Source organism: Schistocerca gregaria, chromosome 4, assembly GCF_023897955.1.
Source record: "Schistocerca gregaria isolate iqSchGreg1 chromosome 4, iqSchGreg1.2, whole genome shotgun sequence".
NCBI lineage: Eukaryota > Metazoa > Arthropoda > Insecta > Orthoptera > Acrididae > Schistocerca > Schistocerca gregaria.
In genome coordinates this window covers 280,379,240-280,402,833 of record NC_064923.1, presented here as the reverse complement: position 1 = coordinate 280,402,833, position 23,594 = coordinate 280,379,240, and the positions used below count along the sequence as shown (strand labels likewise).

The following is a 23,594-nucleotide window of genomic DNA, read 5'->3' as shown; positions in this document are numbered from 1 at the left end:
TTTGTGTAACCGCTTACCCTCACCTACAATGGATTCTTTATCAATACTTCATCGTCTGTTTTTGTAACAAATCTTGCCTAAGACATCAGGTATCTCTCAGAGATAACTGTCAGGTGCACATTCTTTTTCGATACACAATAACAAAAGATCTCACTATGCAATTTAGGGCAAATTCTGGCAAAAACATTTCAAGCATCTCGAATATACTTTCTACACTGTGAGCCACACAGCAACACAAAATAAAGATGGTTAAGGCCAAAGTTTCATAAATGTGCTACTCTGTATTTGAGATCTGAGATCTGCAAATAGCAGTTTACTGGTTCAAAAAAATGGTTCAAATGGCTCTGAGCACTATGGGACTCAACATCTTAGGTCATAAGTCCCCTAGAACTTAGAACTACATAAACCTAACTAACCTAAGGACATCGCACACACCCATGGCCGAGGCAGGATTCGAACCTGCGACCGTAGCAGCCCCGCAGTCCCGGACTGCTGCGCCAGAACCGCACGGCCACCGAGGCCGGGAGCAGTTTACTTTGTGCTCGGAAAACACGAGCACGCGATACTACAGAGTGGAGAACAGAGAAATGTTTGCTCCATCTTTACAGCTGCTTAGGCGCCGGTAGGAGAAGTCGCAGCGAAAGCGGTACGTTAGAACGCTGGCCACCCAGCTAGACGGCGGCCTATTGTCTGTGCAGAGACAAGCATTTAATATGTTAGCGAGCTCCCGGCTCTAGGCCCGAGGCCAAAGGAAAAAAGCAGTCGGGCTGAGAAGTTGAGAAACACTTTGTAGCTGTCATTCGCTTCCTTATGGTATAGCATTACCTATTCGTTCATTACCATACAATGCTTTCAGAGATCATTCGCCCCGACTACACGCTTTCCTAATTATACCTACAACTAATGACGTCTGTTTAACATAGATGAAGAATGGCGAGGACAAAGAACTTGGAGTAAGTCTGGAATTCCCGTCCAGTGGAGGCATTTTGCCATTGCTTGCCTCTGAACCGTGAATGAAGCATCAGCTATGTGACTGTACCTTATAGAGGAACGTGGGAGTTTTGTGCAGTTACGTATAATTCGTGTTGTGAAGAGTGATTACTGTAACTAGCGAACACTAATAACCGAAGATCTAACTGACCACAACTAACTTCGACTTAGCCTAGAGTGCTTAGTGAGTAACTCGAACTGTTTAACACCATCATCAGGTGTGTTTATGGAACTGACATTTTTGTCGAACAGTGTTCCTCTCTTCGTAGGCGTAGTTGTTACGTGTGTATAAGCGTCGTGATAGTGATATCATGGTGGATAATGGAAATTATTTGAAGGAGTGACGATCTAATCTTGAGTTCCGTGTGCTGACATGTAGCCCACTTCTCTCAAAAAGCACGAAGGGAATAGCCGAGATTAACGTTTCCAGCTCCTCAGTGACCCTTATCAAAAATGTCTAAGGCCCTAAATTCACGAGATACTGCAAAGAGATTCAGGATTTGACATACTGGCCAATCTACCATGAGACGAGTTTGGGAAACACAGGAGTAACATGTACAGAAAGACGGGTTCTATAAGGCGGGCGTTCATTAAGTAATGCAACACATTTTACTTCTCACCCATTTCGCTTGAAAATATGCGGAATTTGCTGTGGGACATCGTGGGATATCTCCGCTTCAGCTCATGTTCATAAAATTCCGATAGGCGGGGGTGCTGTACGTAGCCTTCAAAATGGCGTCTGTAATGGAAGCAGGTTCCAAGCAGAGAGCTGTCATTGAGTTTTGCAGGTATTGATAGGCGCTAGCAGAGTGTCTACGGAGACCTGGCGTCGAACAAAAGCACGGTAAGTCGTTGGACGAGGCGTCTGTCACCATCAGACCATCAGTTCGGAGTCGCTAATAGTGACAATTTTTGTCGAGCATTGCCACAGGCGATTAAATATGGCTCTTTGGAACCGGAAAGAAGGCAATCCGTGGAGTGGTGCCACCTGTCCTCAAAGCTGCACCCTCAGTCGGTATTTATTTATTTATTTATTTAATAGTTTGGTGATTTTGTACAATATACAGTTGTTATAAGACAAGTGATTATATACAATATACATATGATCTAAGACAAGATTAAACCTTAAAGTCCGTGTTTTTAACCAATTAATTAAGCTGGGTGTGAGAGTGAACAAGTCGTCGGGAATTCCAGGGTATGAATGAAGTGGACAGCGTTGGACAAGATGTTCTATTGTCTTCTCTTCTTGATTACATTCACACATTGGTGAACTGATCCAGCCCCATTTGTACCTGAAGTAGCTAAAACAGTCATGTCCAGTCTTTAACCTGTTGAGGCGGCACCAGAGGTTGCTCTGCAGGTCAAAACCCTTTGGCTTCTTCGTGGGATCAAGGTGATGGGCTGTTGTTTCCAATGGTTTTGTTGACCATTCATGCTCCTAGCTTTCATTTAGATCAAAACCATCCTCGATGAGTTGTCCTGCAGTAACACTTGCTGGTAACACAGCCGGTTAAGTCATGGCGACCACTTTCTGGGACTCCCAAGGAGTTATACTTTTCGATGTTCTCGCCCATGGTGCAAGAATCAAGTATACTGTACTACACTGAGGAAGCTGAGGAAACGACTTCAGCAAGGCCTCACACAAGTCTGCGCACCCAAAGGAGTCGACAAAACTATTCTTCCCCATCCTCCCTACAAATCGGATCCCGCATATTTCGACTTCCATCTGTTTGAGCCAATGAAGGACGCACTCCGCGGGAAACAGTACTTCAATGATGGGGAGGTTATTGATGCAGCAAGACGTTAGCTTCGTCGTCGACCATTGAGTGGTGCCACGTGGGCATAAGGGCCTTCCCAGTGAGGTCGTGTAAGACCGTCGCATTGACCCGAGATTACGTTGAAAATCAGGGTTTTGTAGCTAAAAGAGTGGGGTGGTCTATTGAAATCCTGAATAAAACCAATAATATTGAAATCCTGAATAAAACCAATCTGCTTTCAGAAAAAAATGTGTTGCATTGCTTATTGAACGACTCTAGTCCAATAGGTACAAGAACAAAAATATATATTCAGCGATCACAGGCCCTGCAAACCACGCGCTGCTTCCACAAACTGCCTCCATTCTTTCCTGTTTTGTGACCGATGCCTCCAAGATTCTTCAGTTCCCAGGGCCGCTAGGTCCTTCGCCAGGTCGTCCATCCAGGGCTGTCTTGGTCGTCCAATGGCGCGTTTGATTTCTGGTTTCCCCGCTAGTGCCATCTTCGCCTGTCTTCCACCTGGCATACGGGCTACATGGCCCACCCATTGTACTCTTTTGCTCTTTATCTTCTGTAGGATAGTTGGTTGTCGCATCAGAAGACAGATTTTTCTCGTTTTTCGTTCTCCTCTATTCTGCGTTACCTAAAACTGGTCCCCATATCTTATCTCATTACTCCTCTTTCAAATATTAATAGCTTTTCCCTTTCTCACTTAGTCATGCTCCATGTTTGTGGACCCTACATTACTGCTGGGCATACCACTGTGTTGTAGATTTTCATCTTAGTGTTCAATAAGACTGGAAAACCAAAAACGAATCGCTCCGATTGAAGTTGGTGCAAGATGGGGATGCAGCTTCCACCCCCACAGTCCAGTCTGTACATCCAAGGAGCAATATCGGCAATAAAAGAAAAATTCAAGAGTGGGATTAAAATTCAGGATAAAAGGATATGAAACATAAGAATCTCTTATGACACTGCTATTGTCAGTGAAGTGACGAAGAACTGCTGGATCTACTGAACTGAATGAAGAGTCTAATGAGAATAAATCAGCCGACCACGGTGGCCGAACGGTTCCAGGCGCTTCAGTCCGGAACCGCACGACTGCCACGGTCGCAGGTTCGAATCCTGCCTCGGGCATGGATGCGTGTGATGTCCTTAGGTTAGTTAGGTTTAAGTAGTTCTATGTTCTAGGAGACTGATCACCTCAGACGTTAAGTCCCATAGTGCTCAGAGCCATTTGAACCATTTGAAGACGTTCCGAATAACGCGGAAGGAGGGGTACTGCGTTTTTCGGCACCCATAGGGGAATATACCGTGGGTATTTCAATGTCTACTACGATTGCGGACATGTACCTGTAACCATACAAAAAATAGATTACGGAATTTTATTGTTTCGAGATGATAATTGCAACTTGGTGGCAACCCTTCCTCAGTACCGCTACTAGCCGCATGTTGGTAAACATAGGGCGGTGACTAAAGTCACATAATACCTCCAAATACTGTGTCGGACTTCATTTGCCTGGATAGTGCAATAACTCGACGTCGCATTTTCTCAACAAGTGGTTGGGAGTCCCCTGCACAAATACTCAACCATTCTGCCTCTATAGCCGTGCATAATTACGAAAGTGTTGCCGGTACTGCATTTTGTACACAAACTGACCTCTCGATTATGTCGCATAAATGTTTGATGGGATTAATGTCGGATGATCTGGTGGCTAAATCATTCGCTCGAACTGTCCAAAATGTTCTTCAAACCAATCACGAACCGTTGTGGCCGAGATGATATTTTTTGGCACATTGAAGTCCATGAATAGCTGCAATTTTATCAAAATAGCCGAGCATTATCATTTCCATTCAGTTGTCGGTTCTGTTCGATCAGAGGAACCAGTCCACTCCATGTAAACGCATCCCACACCATTGTGGAGCCACCACGAGCTTCCACAGTGCCTTGTTGACAACTGGGGTCTGTACCACACTCGGACCCTGCAATCAGCTGAAATCGGACCTCATCTGATCAGGCCAGTTTTTGAGTCGTCTAGGATCCAACAGATGTGGTCCCGAGCCAAGGAGAGGCGCTACAGGCGATGTGTTGTTAGTAAAGGCACTCGCGTCGGTCGTTTGATGCCACAGCCCATTCACGCCAAATTTTTCCCTCCACTGTCCTAAGAGATACGTACGTCGTACATTCCACATTGAATCCCTCGCTTATTTCATGCAGTGTTGCTTGTCTGCTGGCACAGACGACTCTAAGCAAACGCCGCTGCTCTCGGTCAGTAAGTGAAGCACGTTGGTCACAGCGTTGACCGCGATGAGAGATTATGCCCGAAACTTGGTATTCTAGGTACACCCTAGACACTATAGATCTCGGAATACTAAATTTTCTAACGATTTCCGAAATGTAAAGTCCTAGGCGTCGAGCTTCAAGTGCCATTCCACGTTCAAAGTCTGTTAATTAGCATCGTGCGGCAATAATCAAGTCGGAAACTTATTCGCATGAATCGCCTGAGTAAAAAAGCTTTTGACAATGCTGACTGGAATACTCTCTTTCAAATTCCGAAGCTGGCAGGGGTAAAATACAGGGAGCAAAAGGCTATTTACAATTTGTACAGAAACCAGATGGCAGTTATAAGAGTCAAGGGACATGAAAGGAAAGCACTGGTTGGGAAGGGAGTGAGACAGGGTTGTAGCCTCTCCCCGATGTTATTTAATCTGTATATTGAGCAAGCGGTAAAGGAAACAAAACAAAAATTCGGAGTAGGTATTAAAATCCATGAAGAAGAAATAAAAACCTTGAGGTTTGCCGATGACATTGTAATTCTGCCAGAGACAGCAAAGGACTTGGAAGAGCAGTTGAACGAAATGGACAGTGTCTTGAAAGGAGGATATAAGATGAACATCAACAAAAGGAAAACGTGGATAATGGAATGTAGTCGAATTAAGTCAGGTGATGCTGAGGGAATTAGATTAGGAAATGAGACACTTGAAGTAGTAAAGGAGTTTTACTATTTGGGGAGCAAAATAACTGATGATGGTCGAAGTAGAGAGATTATAAAATGTAGACTGGCAATGGCAAGGAAAGCGTTTCTGAAGAAGAGAAATTTCTTAACACCGAGTGTAGATTTAAGTGTCAGGAAGTATTCGTATGGAGTGTAGCCATGTATGGTAGTGAAACATGGACGATAAATAGTTTGCACAAGAAGAGAATAGAAGCTTTCGAATTGTGGTGCTACAGAAGAATGCTGAAGATTAGATGGGTAGATCACATAACTAATGAGGAGTTATTGAATAGAATTGGGGAGAGGAGGAGTTTGTGGCACAACTTGACAAGAAGAAGGGACCGGTTGATAGGTCATGTTCTGAGGTATCGAGAAATCACAAATTTAGCAGTGGAGCGCAGCATGGAGGGGGTAAAAATCGTAGAGGGAGACCAACAGATGAATACACTAAGCAGATTCAGAAAGATGTAGGTTGCGGTAAGTACTGGGAGATGAAGAACCTTGCACAGGATAGAGTAGCATGGAGAGTTGTATCAAACCAGTCTCAGGACTGAAGATCACAACAACACAACTTTGTATACGCGATACTACCGCCATCTTTATATATCGCTTACTTGTGACATCTGTCACTTCAGTGCATTGGAGATGGGAGGCATGGAAGCGCTGTACTGACCCAGTGTCAGATACGTGAGCCTTGACCGTGCCCCGGAGGTGTGGTAGACACCTCGCCCGCAGGTGTCCCGCGCCCCCGGGGAACAGGGCCAGCGGGCCACCGTTTCGTCAGTGATCCGGCGAGATGTCGCCGTGCCTCCGTTTCCCAACGGCTGCGCCTGCTCGCTGCTCGCTTACTCAACGGCCGGTGACGCAAAGCCCGCTGGCAGCTCCGTGTGGGAGCCAGCCCCGCATTGTAAGCGAATTCGCCAGCCGGTGGCGCTGCGCTGGGCAGACAGCAACGTGACGCCGAATGGCGGAATCCCGTGTCCCATTTCGCGAGGGCTCACTTCCTCCCTCCATACGGCAGCGTCCTTGCGTCTAGTTCTCACGGAGTGCGTTGTGGGCCTGTGACTGCACACGTTTCCGACAACGCTACACTGCACATAGTCTGCTTTCCGCTAGCTATGTTACGGTGTGTGGCGGAGGGCACTTTACGTGCTACTGTCATTACGTATCTTTTCTGTTCCAGTCGCGTATGGTTCGCGGGAAGAACGACTATCTGGAAGCCTCCGTGCGCGCTCGAATCTCTCTAATTTTACATTCGTGATCTCCTCCGGAGGTATAAGTAGGGGGAAGCAATATATTCGATACCTCATCAAGAAACGCACCCTCTCGAAACCTGGCGAGCAAGCTACACCGCGATGCTGAGCGCATCTCTTGCAGAGTCTGCCACTTGAGTTTGCTACACATCTCCGTAACGCTATCACGGTTACCAAATAACCCTGTGACGAAACGCGCCGCTCTTCTTTGGATCTTCTCTATCTCCTCCGTCAACCCGATCTCGTACGGATCCCACACTGATGAGCAATACTCAAGTATAGGTCGAACGAGTGTTGTGTAAGCCACCTCCTTTGTTGATGGACTACGTTTTCTAAGGACTCTCCCAATGAATCTCAACCTGGTACCCGCCTTACCAACAATTCATTTTATGTGAGCATTCCACTTCAAATCGTTCCGCACGCATACTAACAGATATTTTACAGAAGTAACTGCAATAAGTGTTCGTTCCGCTATCATATAATCATACAATAAAGGATCCTTCTGTTTATGTATTCGCAATACATTACATTTATCTATGTTAAGGGTCAGTTGCCACTCCCTGAACCAAGTGCCTATCCGCTGCGGATCTTCCTGCATTTCGCTACAATTTTCTAATGCTGCAACCTCTCTGTATACTACAGCATCATCCGCGAAAAGCCGCATGTTCTAGTTGTGAAGAAGGCGGGAAGGACAACTGCTGGCATGCATACGTATGAACTGGAATCTCATTAACTTTATACATAGGAACATCTCTTTACACTGCGTTGTGGGGAACAACCGCCATGGAGGCGGATAGGCAGTTGGAAAGTCCGCCTGTGGGGCGAATATCACTTTTTTCTGACATTGTTGAATACTGGGATTCATCTGAAAATTTAAAATGGACGAATTGATGAAACACGTAGATTTTTGAGTTTTTTCGATTTCAGAAAGAAAATCTGTGAGCCTAAACAAAGTTGTATTAATCATGCGCAATATTTTAGCTATATAGAAATACCGAGCAGTGTCGCTCCCGTAGTCCTGACATAAACTAACACAGGACTTTGCAACGCATGGTGAAAGTGGAGAGCCACGTCCCGTGTTTATTGTGTCTGGGACAGTATCATCAGAATTGAGAGTGTCCACTTTTCCAGTTGGGTGGTGCTGTTCGACTTCCTGGTGCAGCTAGTTTTTGGATATTTCTGAGTCTATGTCGTGTTCTACCACTGACAGATCGTTTTTTTTTTTCAAGAACATATTAATCACCAGAGTCGAATTAAGCGTCAGAGTCTTCATAAAACATCTCCTCAGTCATCTGCATAGTTCATTTGCTTCTGTTAGACAGTTTTGCAGGTATTTTTCCAGCCATTGCACTCTGCAACCTGAGTAAGAAACCAATATAAGCTAGGACTTCTTTTTTAAAGCAATTAACGAAACGAGTTGTAAAAAGAGTAGCTATCTGTATTCAGGAACTAGCAATCAAAAAAGCATAGTAAAATGAATGAGCCACGTTCAATGAAATCAAAATTGACACTATGAAAAGTACTTATCTATGTATAGAAAATGTTTTGACCGACTAATATTGTACTAAGAAGAGCAACACATTTGTAATTTCATAAGCAAAGTTATTCAGTCTAAATTCCTCTAAGCCAACTTATTAAAACCTAAATGAAGCTGTGGGTTTGTCAGGCAACTGAAAATGTCACATAAAAGAGCTTAAACAATAAGATCGATTATCCACGTGTGAGGCACAATAATTTGAATATTTGCTCTTGCCTGAAACATCCGCCTGTGAAGCAATGTGGGTCTGGAATGGAAGCAGAGTTTTGTTGGGTAAATCAGGACGCCGAATCACCTAACCCTCACTACACTACGTATAAATAGCAAATGGGACTCTCGTAGCCGGCTAGAACCGTAGGGCGATCTGCAGAGCCTCTTGCGGAACAAACTTAAACCATATCCGCCTGCCAGACGGGTGTTCCGTTGCAAGTGTTATCTTCACGATCTTTTCACGGCACATACTGGTGAAGTAACGCAATATGACCACTGGCCACAGATATACTCAGTGCCGTCTGATGACGTTGAGGCATGTTATACGGTAAGGCATGTAAGCAAGCAGACCGGAGAAAAAAAAGACCAGATTCCATTACCCAACGATGAAACGTATACCGAGACATACCCCCTTTCCAGCCTTCGTCACAACGCTCCATCTCACACAACCCGTTCATTTTCATCCTTCCTCTCCTCCCTCTGAATGAGTTTCAGTCGCTACCTGTGGTTCCACAATGACCCCTGACCATATTCATTGTACCACCTCCATCATGATCGTGACCATTTTCATGCACTAATGACGTCACCATTACACCAAAGCAGCGTTAACATTATCGTCGTTGATTACATTTTAACTATAATACAAAATACTCAAAGAAGTTTAAAAAAATTACAAGTGTTGTCCACGAAAGTATTTTAAACAATTGCTTATTTTATACATCCGTAGGCTTTGGTGGCCGTTGTCTTCGATGATAAAATCTTCTGAGTCGTCAGGCCGTGTTATAGTCCTTACGAACACATATCCACGGACTCCACTGGAATCGTGAAGAAGATCGCGGCAGAGGCTTCGAAACGTCGACAGCTGAAGATGGCGAAGAGGAATATGACACCTAACGACTCAGAGATCAATCATTTGTTGTCATATTAAAATTCCTGTTACATATGTAAAATTTTGGCTAGAGAGCGGTTTTACTTGCTGCCATGGCGAATGGAAATAAGAATATAGAAAAAAATAGAATCAGGAATCATACCAGCGACGATGTGGACAACAACTGGGCAAATCCTCTGGCGTAAACATGGCGTAAACAGCCTTGACAAGAGGCAGATTGTTGTAGCCAGGCGCATGGGACCTAGCATGTCGGAAACGGTGAACCTAGTCTGCTCTGCGCGAGCTACTGTCGCGAGCGTCTGTGGAAAGTGATTGGAGACCAGTGAAACTACGAGTAGGCGACGAATTGTTGGACATATAAACCAAACAAAGTGCAGGTCGCAGACTTACCCTTTAGACGGCGATCCGTTGCAGATTTGATGACCGACGCGTTCCCATGTTCACCCAACGTCATCGTCAAGTACGATTGCATTGAGCACACGACCATCGAGACTGGATCGTGTATTAATGAAAACGTGATGCCTGGTCGGATGGCTCACGTTTTTGACACATCAGGTCGATTATGGTGTCCGGATACACCGTCATTCAGGTGAATGGTTGGTAGAATCACACAATGCACCACGGAAGCTGGTCGGTGTATCCAGTATTACGCTTTGAGGTACGTTCACCTGGGATTCCATGGGAGCTGTGGTAGTGATCGAAATAACCGCGCTACAGTCTGGAACCGCGCGATCGCTTCGGTCGCAGGTTCTAATCCTGCCTCGGGCATGGGTGTGTGTGATGTCCTTAGGTTAGTTAGGTTTCAGTAGTTCTAAGTTCTAGACGACTAATGACCTCAGAAGTTACGACGCATAGTGCTCAGAGCCATTTGAACCATTTTTTGAAGTAACCGCGACAGCTGCGCACTACATGAACAATATTGCAGACTACTTGCATCCTTTCATGCCTGATGTCTTCCCCGAAACCGGTGGCTTCTTTCAGCAGGATAAATGTCGGAACGCCACGATCGTGCTATAGAGGTTTGATGATGATGATAGTGAACTCATGTTGATGTCTTGGTCACTGAATTGGCGTCATGGGTGAAATAAAACTGAATTAGAACTAAGATTGTTAACACGTCTCTTCTTGGTCAAACTCAAGGTCTTCCCCCTCCTCCTCCCGTTCCTCACCTCCCCCACCCTCCCCTCCTCATGCCCTACTGGTTATGAGTTTAAAGAAGTCCGCAAATCGAAACATCTGATTCACAGTGAATATAAATACCGATAAATGCGCCCAGTCACTTATGAAATATTTGTTTATTTCTGTTAACTATTCTGCGAGCTTTTTCAGGTTCATCTTCTACTCTCTTCCTGTCTCTGCTGTTTATCACCCTAAGAAGGGTACGTTCTAAACAAATATCTTCTAAAAAGACTTCATAAGACGTAAATGAGCATTAGATGTTTAATATTTATCTTTTTCAGAATAGCTTTTCCTCATATTGCCATCCTTTATTTTATATCTTCACTACTAGGGCTATCATTACTATTTTGCTGTCCAAAATAACAAGTCTCAACTACTGCTTTTAGTGTCTCAATTCCTAATCTACGAGTAATTTCCCCAGTATCGTCTAATTTAATTTCACTACATTCCATTACTCTTGTTTTACCTTTGTTGTTGTTCATCTCGAAACCTCTTTTCGACACATTATCCAGTTCTTTCAACAGATGTTCCAAGTTCTAAACTTTATTCGCTTTCCACATTTCTTCTTGGTTTCCTTAACTTCTTGTTCAACGCTCACAATGAATAAAATGTCCACCCTCTTAGATTCCGGCCCGGTCAGAGATTTTCTCCGCCCACGCACTAGTTGTTGTGCTGTCCTCATCATCACCATTTAATCATTATTGACACGAAAGTCTCCCTATGTGGAGCCAACTAAAAAGACTTGCAACTTGGCGGCCGAGCTTCCTCAAATGGGGATTCTCGGCCATCAATACCATACGATCATTTCCATTTTTCATAGAATAAAACCATAGATTTGCTACAAGCCTGACTCACTCCATTCTCAACTACTTCCTCTCTTTCACTTCCTCTGACTCTTACAACCGCAGTCCAGTTTCTGATGAATTTGTACAAAACCTTTCTCTCGACTGTATTTTACCACTGCTACGTTCATAATTTCAAAGAGTATATCCCACTCAACGTTGTCAAAAATTTTTTTCCTTTCAGGGCACTGGCACTTGGAGCGGTTCCTATATTATCAGGAATCAGCATACTCGCAAAATGCAGCTGTTCTCCTAAAATGCCCTTGTGCTAAACGGCCGCAGTGGTCTCGCGGTTCTAGGCGCGCAGTCCGGAACCGCCCGACTGCTACGGTCGCAGGTTCGAATCCCGCTTCGAGCATGGATGTGTGTGATGTCTTAGGTTAGTTAGGTTTAAGTAGTTCTAAGTTCTAGGGGACTGATGACCACAGCTGTTAAGTCCCATAGTGCTCAGAGCCATTTGAACCAACCTTGTGCTAAATGCCAGTAGTTATACTAATGTAAATGCAGTTTGGCATTGTCAAACACTTGAAAACGACGACACAGACTTTCGCTTTCCTCCAGTCGGAGATCCCTTGTCAGGTTCTCATTGCGCCATCCTGCTTCTCGCTTTAGCGCTGCGTTTAATAATTATAGGTTCATAAGATTGCAGATTTGCCGTTGGCGCTTCGTTCAAGCAGCATCTTTCAGGTGTTCACTGAGTGCTGCTTTCACTTTTACTGCGGTAATTTTACGGCGTTCTGAAATGATCCCCTTCGATGCTCCATGCCCCTCAGTAACGCCTGCCACATTGTACTGCTCTTTGCTAACGGTGTCCTTGCGGGCTTGGCGTGACACATTAGATAGCGTCCCCTCCCAGCAAGATTTTCTGTACTACCTAAAAACATTAAAATAGAACGTTTGTAAGCTTTTTGTAGACGTAAAAATCCGTATAACGGAACTCAAGTGTCTTGTCGCACCATTTTGAGTCAGGCAGAGGTTTCGGTAGGCACGGCCACCATTCCTATGCGAACAGAGCGCGATAGTTTTACGGGCATTTGCTCCACGAGAACACTAGCTCCCAGACTCCAGAGCATCGTGCGAAAGTTTGCACCTCTGTCGCAACGCTTTCATGGTCCGTTGCCGTTCTCGACCCTCTGCTTCTTCCCTCCGTCCCAATTTGCAGTGCCACATCCGCTTTCTTAACTTGCCACATAACATAATAATAACAACACACCAGGCGCTAACTAGAGTGCTTCATACTTCCTTCGAAAACACGCCGTCCTGCAGCTTCCATGCTTTACTGTCAACGCCTCCGAACCTACTTAAGACTCTGAAGAAGTACCACTTTCCCATCTCCATTATAGTGCAATGCAGCTACCTCGCAAAATGGCCGCCACAAGGAGTGACACTAGTTGCTGTACAGTGAATGTTCCCATTCCGCGTTTACATGATTTCTTGTATTGGAAAGAAGTTCCTTATTAGGGGAAGGCGTCATAAAGTGACCACCATAAAGGAAACTGAATTTTCACCAAACCATGGTTATTAATACAACACACCGAGCGAGATGGCGCAGTGGCTAGCACACTGGACTCGCATTCGGGAGGACGACGGTTCAGTCCCGCGTCCGGCCATCCTGAATGAGGTTTTCCGTGATTTCCCTAAATAGCTCCAGGCAAATGCCGGAACGGTTCCTACCCTAATCCGATGAGACCGATGACCTCGCTGTCTGGTCTCCACCCACAAACAACCCCCCCCCCCCTCCCCTATTAATATAGCATTGCCCCTTACACATTAAGACTTACATAGTGATCACTTTTCGCCACCTAAGGGGCAAAATTGGCCCATGTCATAACAACTGGATCCCATGGTTGCTGTTTTGATTTCTGGACGTGTTCTCTAGGCCTCTTGGTACCTTAGTACCTGAAACAATACCAAGATCCTGCAGTAGACTGTTTTCAATCAGATTTTTGCAGCAGTCCCAATATAAAAGAACAGAGATGGTTTCAAATAATATAAACCAATTACTTGAAAATCACCACAAACGGATAGAAAGATGGACCACAGTTTTGTATACAAAAAGGTTTAGAAGCCAATCTTATCTGGGGTGATATGCATGAAATACGGGCGTAACTAACTCTTATTGAGGTGTAGCAAGAATAGGCTAATACAAATGTCTTACATCAGACGACTGCAAATCAGAAAAGCCCCTATTAAAAAACAACGGAACAAACTTCCTCTGTAAAACTCACTGACAAGTGTGTTGGTGTAAAATAGAACTAGTCTAACCATTTCTCGGCAGGCAGCAGCACTGTTCACGACAAAAAATAAGCAATGGCCACTTTAGCCCACATTCTCCTACGAGTTTCAACAAGCATTTACGAGTTGATGGATTTGCAATGGATTTTTTTCAGACTGTCGCAAGCTACCTGATGAATAGAACTGCAAATTAGTGTATGCTGAGTGTTAAACTGTACACTACCCATTTTTAGAGAGGCAGACGCTTCAGGTCGTTAAATAATTATATTGTATTCTAATAAATAATCGTCGAACTTAAATCATACACGAACAGTCCTGCCGAAGGAACACCCGCAACTCAGCATTATAGCACAGGTTAAAAATACAGTTTCAGTTGCAAGATTCTTTTTATTTCCATGGTTAAAACACGACCGGTTTCGGGCTCTTACATGTCCATCATCAGGTGTTTGTGCTGTGACGCAGAGCACCGCAGTAGACGAGTATACGACGCGGTTTATTACCAGCGAGCGCAGAGTACGGCGTGTTTTAACTGTTGAAAAATACCGTACAACTGAAGCGGTATTTTCCACCTCTGCTTAAATCATACACATAATGTCATTTTATTATTTGCGACTTTTCTTCTACATTCGTCAGTTTCAAAAAGATTCATCCGGTTTCAGAAAACTATTTCTTATATAATAATGAAGGTACAAACTTTGTTCGAATGTTAACTTTCTCGTAGAACGACATTTTTCCCCCCAAAATGGCCATCCGATTTCACAGCGATATATCTGTTACATGCGTTCACATATAACCTTAGGATCAATGTTTTCACTTGGCTTTCATATACGTACAGTGCACTCTCCACCTGACGTACGACAAACATCTACACGATAATCACAATCGTTTCATACTTCTGCGACTGTAACTAGAGTTACTGCCTTCAATACTTTAGCAGTGCTAAGTCACAGTTCACCCAAAGTTGTTGCAAGTGGAGACACGTAGACGGAATACTTCACAAAGTCCCACAAAAGAAAATAAAGTCACATATCGTGGGATCAAGAATCTTGGAAGCCAACGATGCAATGAGAGATAACGTTGAGACAATCATCATTACATGCAGATACCATTGCAAAGGTGCTGCGATCTGGTGAGAAATGAAATTTTCGGCATGTTCTCGAGGTAGTGGCAAAAGGCATACCTCCAACATATCCAGGTACATGATTCTTGTATCTGAATGAGAAAGCGACCTAGTTGAACCATAGAGGCACCTACGCCAATCACGTGATCCGGAGACTTACAGCTGTTACCAAGGTAAAATTTTAGCTCCATGGGTAAGTTAAAATTCATACTGCGTTTCTGTCGTCATTCGCGTATGGAATACAGTTTTGTAAAATCTCATGAATGTTTTTGAAACGCCCTGTATAATTTACAAGGACTTCAAGACAAGGACCAAAGATTACTCTGACAACTGATAAAAAGTGTGTTCATCCATATACGACTTTAGTAACCTCGTAAGTCACACAGAAGAGATGCGCAAGGTGTTGATGATGACACGGTACGCGGTTGTGACATATAGTGGCTTTTGCAGTTTCGTTAGAATCCCCTTCACCCTCACTCACCACGCTGTTTCGTCCGCGTTGTGACATAGCGGATGATGTTTTTCCGATTTCCTTGTAGGTGGTACATATCTTCGATATGGTGTCTCTGAAACACCGAACTTTTCTGCTCCATTGGGTACAGAAGCGCCCACCACCAAGCACCAACAATATGTCCACATTCGAATTCACTAAGCGCCGACATCAAACATTCACAACTACACAACACAGAGCACTGTTGTCAACATGAGTACCACTACCAACGTTTTGAGGATATTGCACAGGTGCTGTCCGTGGGCAAATACAACAGCGCAACCTGCAGGCGTGGTTCAAAAAAAAAAATTAAAAAAAAGTTCAAATGGCTCTGAGCACTATGGGACTTAACATTTAAGGTCATCAGTCCCCTAGAACATAGAACCTCTTAAACCTAACTTACTAAAGGACATCACACACATCCGTGCCCGAGGCAGGATTCGAACCTGCGGCCGTATCGGTCGCGCGGTACCAGACTGAAGCGCCTAGAACCGCTCAGCCACAACGGCCGGCCATTGCTAGCATCTACATTTATCTACAAGCACGTGTTTCTCGCGTCGTTTCCGTATTTTTGTCCAGCCCCTGTACTCTGCATGCAGGCCGCGCGGGGGAGCCGCGCGGTCCGGGGCACCTTGCCGTGGATTGCGAGGCTTACTCCGTCGGATGTTCGAGTCCTCCCTCGGGCATGGGTATGTGTGATGTCCTTAGCGTAAGTTAGTTTAAGTTAGATAAAGTAGTTACGCTAGAATAATGTAAAATTAGAACACTAACATTACTAAAATAGGTAGAGACAGCAGCGATTTTAAAAGTAGATGGCCAGCCCAGTGCCAGGGGCACTCTCACTAGGATTATCTCAGTGAGCAAGCCTTAATAGTAGGTTTGTATATCGTATGGCACACCTGTGACGCTGCAGGGTAGATAGTCTTAGAATATCCCAGTGCAGTCAAATAGTTAGATTAACCCTGTCCATAGCAGGTGCCATTAACCAATTAGTATATGTTGCTTGTTATGTATAATAATAGGACCCACTAATTAAATAAGGTGGTGGGTTAGTGTGTATAATATAATGTTGTTGTTCATGAATCACTTGTATCACAATACTTGTTTCCAATTCAATTTTTAAAAAAAGTTGTGTGTAAGCCTAGGGACCGATGACCTCAGCAATTTCGTCCGATAGGATATTATCACAATTTTTTGCATTCGGTTCGTTTGTGACACCATATTACGGGAGCGTTTTTGTTATAGTTATCATATGTTACGACCCATGTCGGTTTTCGCTATTAATTATGATACACTGAGTGTATTATATACGCAAAGCGGGAAGATACATCACAGGCCACTGAGGATGCTTCGAAAATAAAAGAATTGAAAAGCATAACAAAGATCATTTTATTTAGTCACAGAGGAGGACCTCAATTTGAGGACAAAGGAGTGGCTGAAGATACATAAACTGATGATCTTACGGAGTTAGTAACAGCGTGTATTTTTGTGTGGTAATACGTTACTCCATCGGACGTGTCTCTTGTTCTTGTGCCGATCCACAGAGCCCTCAGCGCTGAATCATCGTGTGAGTCTGACGTAACACGCTGCTACACATCGAGACGCTGAACCGAGAAGTTAAGCCCCGCAGCGTGGTCGCCGCACCATGGACAGAGTGGGCAAAACCGGTGGCACGGGGATCTCGATCTGTGTGTGTGAGAGAGAGGTGAGCTGCCGGCCGAGAAAGCGGAGCCGTTACGTCACGGCGCGGGAATCATTCTTCTCCCGGCGTCCGGAGAGCGTGCACCGGCTGCACAAAAATTACGACATGTGCCGTTGCGCAGGCGCGCACGTGTCGTCCACACTGCGTGCACGCTCGGGGGATGCGTGTCCGGCCGAGCGAGGCAGATGCACAGCTTGTCCGCCTTACCTACGTACAAGCAGTGACTGCCGGCGCTGCGCCTGGAAAGGCAATGACCGCTTTGCCCGGATTGGGCCATCAATCTCGCCGCACCATGGACTGCTAATGAGGAGCTAGAGGTTCACGACCCTTCGGAAGGCTCGGCTTACAACCGTCCACCAGAGTTACGATCTCGCCAAAACCACAACGATGTTGTAAGCAGCAGCAGCCCGTAGCTAATATCCCACAGGGCAATTGAAATTCTGCACCAGAACTGGGGCTCGAACCATTTCCTAATTTATAATTATTTGGACTACGCCGACGATTCATTATCATTTTGTAGATTGAGATGTTCTGACTGTGGTCTTTGTCTTAGCAACACGACATTTCGACGTTGGTGTCTTTGTCAGGTGTTTCCTGGGACTGATGACGACGCCGAGTCAGACGTCGAAATACGCTACTGGCCATTAAAATTGCTACACCGATAACAAATGCAGATAATAAACGGGTATTCATTGGACAAATATATTATACTAGAACTGACATGTGATTACATTTTCACGCAATTTGGGTGCATAGGTCCTGAGAAATCAGTAAACAGAACAACCACCTCTGGCCGCAATAACGGCCTTGATACTCCTGGGTATTGAGTCAAACAGAGATTGGATAGCGTGTACAGGTACAGCTGCCCATGCAGCTTCAACACGATACCACAGTTCATCAAGAGTAGTGACTGGCGTACTGTGACGACCCGGTTGCTCGGCCATCATTGACCAGGTGTTTCCAATTGGTGAGAGATCTGGAGAATGTGCTGGCCAGGGCAGCACTCGAACATTTTCTATATCCAGAAAGGCCCGTAAGGACCTGCAACATGCGGTCGAGCATTGTCCTGCTGAACTGTAAGATTTCGTAGGCATCGAATGAAAGATAGAGCCACGGGTCGTAACACATCTGAAATGTAACGTTCACTGTTCAAAGTGCCGCCAATGCGAACAAGAGGCGGCCGAGACGTGTAACCAATGGCACCCCATAGCATCACGCCGGGTGATACGCCAGTATGCGATGACGAATACACGCTTCCAGTGTGCGTTCATCGCGATGCCGCCAAACACGGATGCGACCATCTTGATGCTGTAAACAGAACCTGGATTGCCATTCGTGCACCCAGGTTCGTCGTTGAGTACACCATTGCAGGCGCTCCTGTCAGTGATGCATCGTCAAGGGTAACCGCAGCCACGGTCTCCGAGCTGATAGTCCATGCATCTGCAAACGTCGTCGAACTGTTCGTGCAGATGGTTGTTGTCTTGCGAACGTCCCCATCTGTTGACTCAGGGATCCAGACGTGGCTGCACGATCCATTACAGCCATGCGGATAAGATGCCTGTCATCTCGACTGCTAGTGATACGAGGCCGTTGGGATCCAGCACGGCGTTCCGTGTTACCCTCCTGAACCCACCGATTCCATATCCTGCTAACAGTCATTGGATCTCGACCAAAGCGAGCAGCAATGTCGCTATACGATAAACCGCAATCGCGATAGGCTTCAATCCGACCATTATCAAAGTCGTAAACGTGATGTTACGCATTTCTCTTCCTTACACGAGGCATCACAACAACGTTTCACCAGGCAACGCCGGTCAGCTGCTGTTTGTGTATGAGAAATCGCTTGGAAACTTTCCTCATGTCAGCACGTTGTAGGTGTCGCCACCTGCGCCAGCCTTGTGTGACTGCTCTGAAAACTTAATCATTTGCATATCACAGCACCTTCTTCCTGTAGGTTAAATTTAGAGTCTGTAGCACGTCATCCTCGTGGTGTAGCAATTGTAATGGCCAGTAGTGTACCATGTTGGAAAGATGCGGAGCACCGGCAGCACACCCGATTCTGCGTGATAACACTTCCTGCTTATTATATGAATGAGCATTACATCCAAATACCTAATAGCACTACGACTGAAACTTCTCGATCCAATTTAGGCTTTCATGGCGACTGTTTACTGTGGTTCAAACTTCTGGGCAGATTAATGCCGTGTGCCAGACCAGGACTCGAACATCGGACTTTTCCTTTTCGTGTGCAAGTGCTCTGCGGATTTAGGTATCCAAGCGTGACTCAGGACTCAACAACTTGGATAGCTCTGTCGATAGAGCGCTTGCCGTCTGGGAGGAGGAGCACCAGGTTTCGAGTCCTAGAGCCCTATTCTGTATCGTTCACACCGATCGGTGCGATAGGTTACCCTCGATATTACGTGATTCATGGTTCGTTAGCCGAAGTTCCTATTCTGTAGGCTTCTGAGGCATGTTACCAATCGGTCCAGCTGCCGATTTTTCGACAACTGTACCAAGAGGCGGTTAGGTTTCGGTATATCGAGTTGTACGGTTTAGTATGATATGTTACACAGCTAGAATTTGTTGTTTTAGAAATAGTGAGTGGTTTTAGTTTCGGATCTAGTTATTATGTTTGAGTTCATAAAAGACTGTTTTCCTTTCTAAGAAATATGTTTTTTATTGTTGTTACTGTGAATGATTGTAACATCAAAAACAAAAAACTTTTTCGGTCTGTATTTTCACAAAATATCTCTAATTTTTATATAATTAAGAGTTTAAAAAGCGTTAAATTTCAAGATTTCTGCTGTGCTTACGTATATTACATGAGTCTTAGCTGAAATTGCTAGTGACTGCCTACTTTTTGCTGTAAATGTCAGTTACAGGAAAATATTTCTGCAATAATCTTTGTTATTTACATGTACGAGGGCGCTTTCACATTAATGAGTATCTTCGATTTCGTAACTTCTGTATGTTTAAAAAACAAAAATTAAAACTACTACAGATGAAACTGCTGTGCGTGAAACAGCTGACAGTGACGTTTATTTTTTTTTCCTGTCACAAATAATTCACCATTTTTTCTTAATACTTAGCTATTTCCGAGTGAGTGGTTAGACAGAAATCTAACAGTATAACTTAAACTGCTGCGAATGAAACTAGCAGCAATCATCTTTACATTCTTTCTTGTCACAAGTATTTATCTGCGATCGAATCCTCAATAACAGTAGATGGAGATGAAAGGGCTTCACAATAATAATTTCAGACTGTACCACAACATATGAAACATTTTGATTCATCACATGCATGTTATAAACATCAATGAACTTAAATAGCTGCATTCGCCACACTCTTTCGAAAAGCCGTACTTTAAATTTTGATTTTAAGACAAAAATAGTTGGTGTATCATATAGGGAAGTAGGCTGTCTCATCGTTTGGATCTCTAGTAGTGAGTTACAACCACATTCTAGGCATCTTCTTATTCTTTGACACTCTAGAAAACAATTTTTCAGGTGTTTTTATAGATGTATTTGTACAATGTAGTACTACACACCACTCCTAACTCACTTTCCGAAACGTAAAATCCAAAATAAAATTTCAAAGTGAATGAGAATAAAATGACTTAATATGGCATTTATGATAATTTCCAGAACACAGTGAAACAACCTATAGTTATTATGTATGTATGGGATGTGAACCTACTAACTTCATTTCTACCGACATTTCCGAACACTTTCTATTATTGCTAAGAGTGGCATACTAAGAGTGTCAGCTGCTAGTCACTTCAGGTTCGTGGTGCTGCAGTGCACATGCCCGAATCAGCGAACACTTGCTTTTGGTCGGCCGGTGCGAGGAGAACCTACAACAGCGCCTCGGTCTGCTAGAACCATGTGGCATCGCTTCCAAAATGCTTGAAGAATAACGTGGGAGCGCTCCTTCGATAAGCAGGCCTTTGGTGCAGGCGCCTACCGAACTGATTGGCAGAGTGGCCGAAAGATACAGAATTGGGCCCCTGGTCCAGAACACACTTGAAATCTGGAAAGAAGTTTCAATCTTGCCATACAAGCATCCATAAGCAGTAAAATTCTTCAGTTTCCACTCGCGTAAACCGATTTCCTTAAACTAATAATAAAGAGAGCCTACAAAATTGTCAAGTCTAGTGAAAAGTAAATAGCAAAAACAGAGGTCAGTTACAAGGATTCATTGTACCTAATATCACAACTATACCCTGCTTCCATAGTTTTAGATGCAGTAGTAATATCATAGGATCAGTAATTTAGATGCTAATCAGTAGTGGCAGTTTTCTGTCTGAAGAGTGAAAATTTATTCTGGATATAAAAATATTCATTGACGTTTCGTCTCGATTTGCAAGAGATATTTTCAGAGGTGAATCGCCAATTGTAATGCAACCCGGAAGTTTTGACTGAAGAGAAAATCTATGGAAGCACGAACTGGCTCAGATTGTTTGGTATCTACGCTGATGTTCCTAATACTAGTTTGACGTGCTGTATTACACCCTAAAATTTGTTGTACAGAACATTACAACTTCGACAACAACCTTAAATGTACACTGTAGGAAATATAGCTACTGCATACACACTATAGTACGCAAAACAACGCTCTATCCATCAGAGTTGCATATTGCAGCCGACACACAAAATTTACTTAGAATACTTCCGAATCGCAAAAATAACAAAGTTGCAATAATTTACATCATAAATATTGCTCAAGGAGGGGAAGAGTGTTTTAGAAGAGACAAAAAAGTAAACTTTTTATTGCCAAACGCTCACTATAAGAAAATTAATAACCTTGTCGTACAAGCAACCGTGAGCGATAACGTTATTCAGATTCGACTCGCATACAAATATTTCATAACGCTAATGTTAATAAAAGTCTATACAATTTGCCAAGTCAACAATAAATAGCAAAGAAGAATGCCAGGTCTATGAATTCATTCAGCCTCACATTACTGCTACCTTCTGGTTCTGTAATTCTAAAAGTAGTAGTAATATTATAACATTAATAATTGCGATGCTTATCAATCATGACATTTTTCCTGATCAGCTAAAAACGCTGAAAATAGTGGACATCAGTTCAAAGGCAAATTTTAACCACAGTTTTTTGCGTGTTGAGAACTGAACACATATGGAAAATTTAGGTGTCAACTTTAAACATACTAGTCTTCTTTCTCGACCAGTATAAAGAGCGTTCTAGCAGACTGCAGATCAGAAATGTGCAGACCTCAAAACACTCATCTAACAAAAATTTACTATTTACTCAAAATGATTTGGTAAAATGTTTTCATGTAATCATTAAAAATACTTTGGTCTTCCACGAATTTTTCATAGTATTGTTGTAATAAGGATTTACATATACCCTTTTTTAACACAGTTAATCTCATACTTACACGTATGGAGGGTCTCTACATATGTGCGATACCTATTTTTTATTTTCGGTAGTTACTATAAATATAATTGTTTTTGTTTCCCAGTTACTATACCTCGTTTTGTACAAAACATTGTAATCTGTAAGTCGCTGATAGTCACATTTCTAAAAACCGCCCAAAGATGCATGAGCGGTGCCTAATAGACGGAGGGGGTCCGACAGCCGATCAGTTCCAGTCATTCCACCAGGAAGGGGGTACATGGCTCGCGTTGACTGTACTTCAACCACGCCTAGACGATCAATACAGCGGTTCGATCGCGTACGCGTTGTTACTTTGTGCCAAGAAGGGCTCTCAACAAGGGAAGTGTCCAGGGGTCTCGGAGTGAACAAAGCGACGTTGGTCGGACATGGAGGATCTGCCCGAGGGCTATTACTGCAATGGATGGCCACTACCTACGGATTATGGCTCGGATGAACCCTGACAGCTAACGCCATCATGTTGAATAAGTGCAGTCACAGGACTTCTTGTTACGACTCAAACTGTGCGCAATAGGCGGCATGATGCGCAACTTCACTCCCGCGTCCATGGCAAGGTCCATCTTTGCAACCACGACACCATGCAGCGAGGTACAGATGGGCCCAACAATATGCCGAAAGGACCGCTCAGGATTGGCAGCACGTTCTCTTCACCGATGAGTGTCGTATATGCCTTCAACCAGACAATCGTCTGAGACGTGTTTTTAGCCAACCTGGTCAGGCTGAACGCTTTAGACACGCAGTACAGCGAGTGCAGCAGCAAGGTGGAGGTTCCCTGCTGTTTCGGGGTGGCATTATGTGGGGCCGACGTACACCGCTGGTGGTCTTGGAAGGCGCCATAACGCCTGTACGATACGCGAATGTCACCCTCCGACCGATTGTGCAACCATATCGGTAGCATGGCATTCGTCTTCATGGATGACAGTTCGCGCTCCCATGGTGCACATCTTGTGAATGACTTCCTTCAGGGCAACGACATCGC

The 23,594-nt window shown here is 44.2% G+C and overlaps 1 protein-coding gene across 1 annotated transcript in view; it reads right to left on the bottom strand.

The window, feature by feature from the left end:
• The window catches only part of LOC126365864 (uncharacterized), a 664,271-nt gene that overhangs the window by 626,961 nt on the left and 13,716 nt on the right, over positions 1-23,594 (bottom strand). The window lies entirely within an intron of this gene.